This window comes from Pteropus alecto, unplaced genomic scaffold, assembly GCF_000325575.1.
Source record: "Pteropus alecto unplaced genomic scaffold, ASM32557v1 scaffold78, whole genome shotgun sequence".
NCBI classification, from domain to species: domain Eukaryota; kingdom Metazoa; phylum Chordata; class Mammalia; order Chiroptera; family Pteropodidae; genus Pteropus; species Pteropus alecto.
The window spans coordinates 12,061,074-12,067,732 of NW_006443124.1; the positions used below are offsets into that span (position 1 = coordinate 12,061,074).

The window sequence follows — 6,659 nt, forward strand, 5'->3', positions numbered from 1 at the left end:
GCAGGAATGTGACTATAAAGCACAATGGGAGGCTTCTGGGGTGCTGGCAATGCCCCATTTCTTAATTTGAGTAATATTTGCTTTGTAATATATTTTCTTCATAATTACTTATTATGCCTTACACTTATACAAAAAACAAACTTAAATTATTAATAATTTAGTATGATAATGGCATTATGGTTATGTTAAATAAGAGTCATCTTTCAGGGATAAATACTGACATATTTTTGGATAAAATGATATAATGCTTGGGATTTGGCTTTAAAATAATACAAGAAAGGGGAAAGTGCATGGAATGAGATGAACAAGATCAGATATTTGAAGCTGAGAGTACATGGGATTCATTATACTAATGCCTACTTTTGAATTACTATTTTTGCTGATGTCACATTTTAAGAAACTAAAAATGGCAACAATCATATGGCTTGTTAAGAAATGACTTGCTTCATCTGAGGTATATAGTAATGTACCAATCCAAACTGAATAAAGATCAATTTAAGAAAAGCATTAAAGCAAGTATTTCCTCTCTGACATCTACAAATTTACAAAAGCATTCTAGTTTCTGAATACAAATGGCCTTCAACTACCTTCTTACCCGCTTCCACAACTTGAACTCACTCAAAATGCTATGGACACTAACTTAGCAGCTCTTCCTGACTGGTTAAGGGAACAAAACACAGGATAGGAACACCAAAACCCTTCTGATTCCACCCTTATGCCAAGAGCCATTCTAGTTTGTCTTCAAGCTCATACAAATTTCAACTTTTTCCTCAAGATATTAAGTGCACAGGGAACCCCATGACCACACCCCAAAGCAGCTGTCCGAGGGTATATGGTGGCCACTCCTAAGGCAGGGCAGGCAGTTCCAGTGCATAAAATAGTCAGGAATGTCTAGGTTTAGCAACATGGTTAAAACATTTGAGTCAGTCCTTTGCAATGCCTTTCTAAAAAGTAAGAATATTTTTCATTTCTCCATTGATAAGGCTAGATTTCCATTTTTACTAAGTAAATTCATCTAAGTGTTTTGAGATGACTATGGATATATGTAATTTTATGTGAAATTAGACAAATCAAGATCACGCTCATTTGTTTTCAGAGAAAGGAAAAAAGATGACATTTCTACTATACTTGAACCTCATTTAGGGTGTGTGGGATGTGATTCCTGAAAATGGAAGTTCCAAATAAAATCCCTGCATGTGAGGTCACGTAGCATAGTACCCATGGAGCACTCTTCCATTTTAAATAAATCCCCTAAAATCACAGAATACCCTCAGCTGGGTGTCCTCCAGACACCTTTCAGAAAACCACTGGTTCATCCCTGCAGGCTATAGCAGCGGCTTCCATGGAGCTCTTGGACTCTCTGCTCTTCTAGCAATCCCTAACTGCCTGAGGGCGCAGGAAGGGGGAGGGTGGGGCTCGTGGGGCTCGCTGGCCCAGGCTGCACTGTGCGTCAGTGTGAACCCTCAGTTGGGGCCTGCAGTAACATTCGAACCACGGGAAAAAGGGGATGTTCTTTCACTTAGATTTTCGCTCAAAACTATCACTGACTTCCCATTTCATGAAGAATAAAATCTGAAGTCTTTGCATGGTCTGGAAGACCACAGACGACCTGACTCTTTACTACCTCTCTGACCTCATTTCCTACCACTGTCCCTCTGTCTCACAGCCACTTTGCCTTGAGGTTCCTCTCACGCATACATCTTTGCACTTCCAGAACCCTTGCACACTCCAGGCCCTCTGACTTAAATGCTCTTTGCTAGGTATCTGCGAGCCTTACTCCCTTCAATATCATTTCATCAGAGAAGCCTTCCCTGTACATCCCAAATACCACCATTTCTCCTATCTTCCTTTCCTACTTGCTTTTTTCACACAGCAGTTACTATCACCACCATCATGCACATTTATTCATTCACTAAATACCTCTTCCTCCACTACAGTGAGAGCCATGATGGCAGAAAAAAACACCTGTGTCACTCACTGTCACTTCAACAGTACCTGGCTCCATGCAGAGACACCAGCATTGTTATATGCACTACTAATGGTGACTGTACTGATGTGTCTAATTAAAATAACACATTTCAGAGACAAATAAATGATCAGTATAGTGTGGCAAATCATTAAATGGGGGGTTATAAATCAATATTTACTGTTTTTGAGGATACCTTAGAAGTTCATTACCTTGATTGTGGCAGTGGTAACATGAGTGTATACGTATATCCAAACTCACCAGACTGTATATGTTAATTATGGGCAGTGTTTTATATGTCAATTATACCTCCAGGAAGCTGGGGGTTAGGGGGGAGGAAGCCCACCAACACTCCAATGCACAACAATGAGTAGGTCAAGATTCACGGTCCCATAAACAGCTGACAAATCTTTTCATTTTTTTTAAATTAAGTTTTAAATTCACAGCCTTAGCTATATCTAGCAACAGCAACTATAGATAGCATTTATCAATTAAAAAGGTTTAGATTACCATGGCTCAAAAAAATTGGGGCCCTATTATACTCTGTATTGTACTGTGCTAAAATGAAAGAAGAAAAAGTATGATTCTTATGCTGCTACACAGAAAAATGCATTCTACGTTCTTCCCAATATTGGGCCGTTCCTTTTTCACACATGGAATGTACAAGAGCAGGGGGTGGTAAAGAATGAGTAGGAGACAAGGCATGCAGCACTTAATCTCAGTAAATACTTTAGAAAACTTTAGAGATGACCAAGCAGCTTTCAAATAAGGCACTCCTGATACTAACAGATCTGCACGGATGTTTTTGCAGACTGTAAACAGAAATTAGTGCATCCTTTATACGTGTTTTCCTGAGGCCAACAAACAAGCTATTCTTCAACTGTTGTAACCACACTGCCCTGTTAAGCTTTGTGTCGTTTTTCTCAGCAAGTCAAAAAGACTAAGAAATCAGATGCCCAATATGTATTATTAAACAATAACACAATACTGACATGTTATATGTGCAAAAAAAAAAACCAAAAAACAAAAACCAAGAAACTCAACTTGCTTATCCTTTGATTAGCAGAAAATGTATTTCCAATGTCTTGTATTTATAATTCCAAGGCCATGATATTTAAATTCCTAATCTAGGTCTTTCTGTTTTAGCCACTGGTGAATATACTTATATCACATACTGGAATAGGATACAGTATGAATACCAGCAATAAATAAATCAATCTTCGAAAGCAGTAAGACTTCTGGTCTGCATGCAGTCTGGCATATAAGAGCTTAGAAAATGTCACTCTCATCCACACAACAACAAAGAGTTGAACACAGTGAAAACTAACAACTCTGCTTAGATTCTTTCGAGAACTGAGATCACAGAGAGAAACACTGTCCCCAAAACTGGAGAAGCAGATATGGAAAATCACAACTTACCAGAGCGGAAACCCTTGAGTAGAAAGCTCCGGGTTTCCAGGACCAGTGTAGGAAAACTTCAACCCTAACTGATGAATTGCTGGAGGATCAGTGTAGACAAATTTAAGAGTTAACACTCCACGAGAGCCTAGTCTTATGGCGGACGCCACATTTCTGTGAGTTTCGCCTCCAGGAACCCTACCATGTTCTCAAAGTCCAGATCAGAGAATCGCCTTGTGCTTCAGCAAGGAGACAGGAAAGGTAGCCATTTTTAAACAAGCCAAAGTGTTCTATTCTTAACAAAGCCCACCCTCAAGAGAAACTATTTTATTGGAACCTGAATGACTGGGGTTTTACCAGAAACCAGCTGTGGGGAAGAGAAATATCCAGGCCTAGCCTGCACTAGCCTTCCATGTAGGCTTTGTTGCTTCAACTAAGGTGGTTAAAAAAAACAAACAAACAAAAAAAAAAACACAAGCACTTGTGGAGGTCACAGCCCAGGGGCACAAGCTCACTAAGGGACTGAAACAACTCAGCAGTGTACGAAGTTTCCCCCGACCTCACCAGCACATCAACAGGGCTCCTATGTGACAGGGGAATTTAGGAAGTTTCTACAGAAACCCAAAAACAAAAACATGGACACTGAAGGGAATTTTATCCTCTGATACCTACAGCTACAGCAAAAGTATGGCCTAACCCCTCACCAGGTAAACATAAAGCCTCATAATAAAGGCCTATTTACCTTAGTTATAATTTTACCCAGTATTATCACCTGACTTTCAACAAAAAATTGCAAGGCATGCTAAAAGTAATATGGCAATAGGATTCAAGTATTCCATAATCTTTAAAAACTTCTGAAAATGTAATCCTTGGTAATGTCATAGATAATACATAATAAATAATAAATACACAAAATAACAAATGTATAGGAACTATACATTTACTAAAATGTATATTTTGTGCTTAAGTAAATTAGAACCTTTCCCTTTAAAGTCAAGAGAAGCAAGGATGTTCAACCATCACTGACACTATTCAACATTTTATTAGAGGTCAATGTCATAGGATATCAAGGACAAAAGGTTTATGTATCAGAAAATGGCTTTAAAAAGTCACTATTTGGAGCTTTTAGAAAATATAGTATTCAGTAAGGTGTCTGGATAAAAAAATAGTGTACAACAATTATTAGTTTCCTATATACTGGTAAAATCCAATTAAGAAATGTAATGTAAAAACAGAATTTCATTCAGAATAGTAATAAAAATTGATAAGATATCTGGAACAAATTTAATAAGAAATGTGCAATACTTACATGATAAACTTTTTAAGCTTTACTAAATTACTAGAATATAAAAAGGTCTACAGAAATAAAGACAGGCCATGTTTCTCAATGGGATTACACAGAATTTTAAAGATGTCAACTTTCACTCAATCACACTCTAAAATAATGCAATCCTAAAGTTAACACCTATAAAATTACAAATATGCATTATGAACTATCTCAAAGAAAAAAACATGAAGAAAAACATAAAAAGGACCCATATAATAACAATTCAGCTTAAAAAATAAGACATTAGTAATACAGTTGAAAAGATCTACTAAAGAGATTTCTTCCATAAAACAGTACATACACTAAGTAACTGCAGCAATTAGTGTTCTAATTGTGTATGGTAGTGGCATATGTGTAAAATATGCCAAAAGAAGAATTTCAGAAATGACTCTTAAATAAATGAAAATGTAGTATATAATAAAGATGACATTTCAAATCACTAATAAAAAAGATTGTCTATTTAATAAACTGTCTTTAGATAGCTGATTAGCATGAAAGAGTAGTTAGAACCCTACCTCACACCACACAAATCAATCTTCCATACTCCATGGCTCAAAGAGCTAAATGTAAAAACCAAAATCGTGAAAGCAATAAAAAGGAAGATGGTAGAATAAATAGCACCAGAAAACTGCATCCCTAACCCCAACGACTGCAAGGGAGAAATCTGTCACATGTAACTATTTTGGAACTCTGGAGTCTGTTCAAGGCTTGTACCTTCCAGGGAAGACTTGGAAGGTAAACTGCAGTTAATATCAGCCCATTTCAGTTCCGAGTATAGTTAGTAGCTACCCATCCACCATCCTTACCTGTACTGCTAGAGCAGCTTGCACACAGGTAGCCTGCGGGAGCCAGAGTGGGCAAAAGGACCCAGTCCTCCAAATATCTCTGCTTCTGACCACAGGGGAGCAGAGTAAGAGGCGCACCTCTCACACTGTTGCAGGCCCCTCCCCCTCTGGCTGCAGTGATTTCCAAGGGATTTAAAAAGCCAACACCAATCCTTTTCTTCCCCCCTGACACTTCATTTTTCATTTTTACCCCTTTTGGGAGCCAGAGTTAAAGACCAGGACATTCAGAAACAATTGCATATACGAGAAAATTAGAAAGTGATGGTGCACGCTCAGGGAAAGGCTTAGAAAAGACCCGAGAAGACCTTAAGATTACACCTCATTTTTCCTTTTATGTTGTTATGAATGTAAACAAAATTATGAAATACAAATTCACTTATTCATCCAGCCAGCTAGCATGTATAGCTACATTCTCCACGGTATTAGATCTGATCCTTTAAATACAAATTAAATATGGTCAGGGTCCCTAAAGAATTAAAAATGTAGCAGAAGAGACTGTATTCACTGTGCAAATTATTCATTGTGCAAGAAGTTCCATGCTATAATAGAAAAATAAACTAGAGAGCTGGTGGGAATACAGACAAGGTATTAGCTCAGTCAGTAGACAGCTGGCAAAAATTTTATAGTGGTGACATTGATCTAAGCATCTTAAAAGAAGAACAGACAACTGGAGGTTGGAGGGCAGGATTTTGGTAGTGGTAATAATACACGCATAGTTTAGAAGACACAAAAAAGTGAGGCATGTACCAAAAAGAAGTTAGCTAAGACCACTTACTATCTACCTAACTTTAGGCAAATAGAATCTATTTCAACCGAAAAATAAGGATAAGGGCTGCTGTGAGGAAAACGAGATGATAAATCAAAAAGGATGTGAGCACGATCTGGCAGCCCCATCTTCTGTCCATGAATTCCCAAGGCTGACGGAGTTGTCTGACCTCGGGTTATCTATGTCCTAGCACTGTCCCTCCAGAAGCCATCTACTTGGTAGAAGAGCACAATTGCTCAGTCCTGTACAATGGTCTAGCACAGTTCTTGACACATAGTATTTACTCAAAAAATATTCATTTTCCTTTTTTTTAAAACCAGATGTTCAGAGTTCCACTGAACTACTCTCTGGGATACC

General features: G+C 37.9%; 1 protein-coding gene across 2 annotated transcripts in view; it reads right to left on the reverse strand.

Moving 5' to 3' along the window:
- Window positions 1–6,659, reverse strand: part of CDC42SE2 (CDC42 small effector 2) — a 35,110-nt gene that overhangs the window by 28,022 nt on the left and 429 nt on the right. The gene's annotated exons all lie outside the window — the stretch shown is intronic.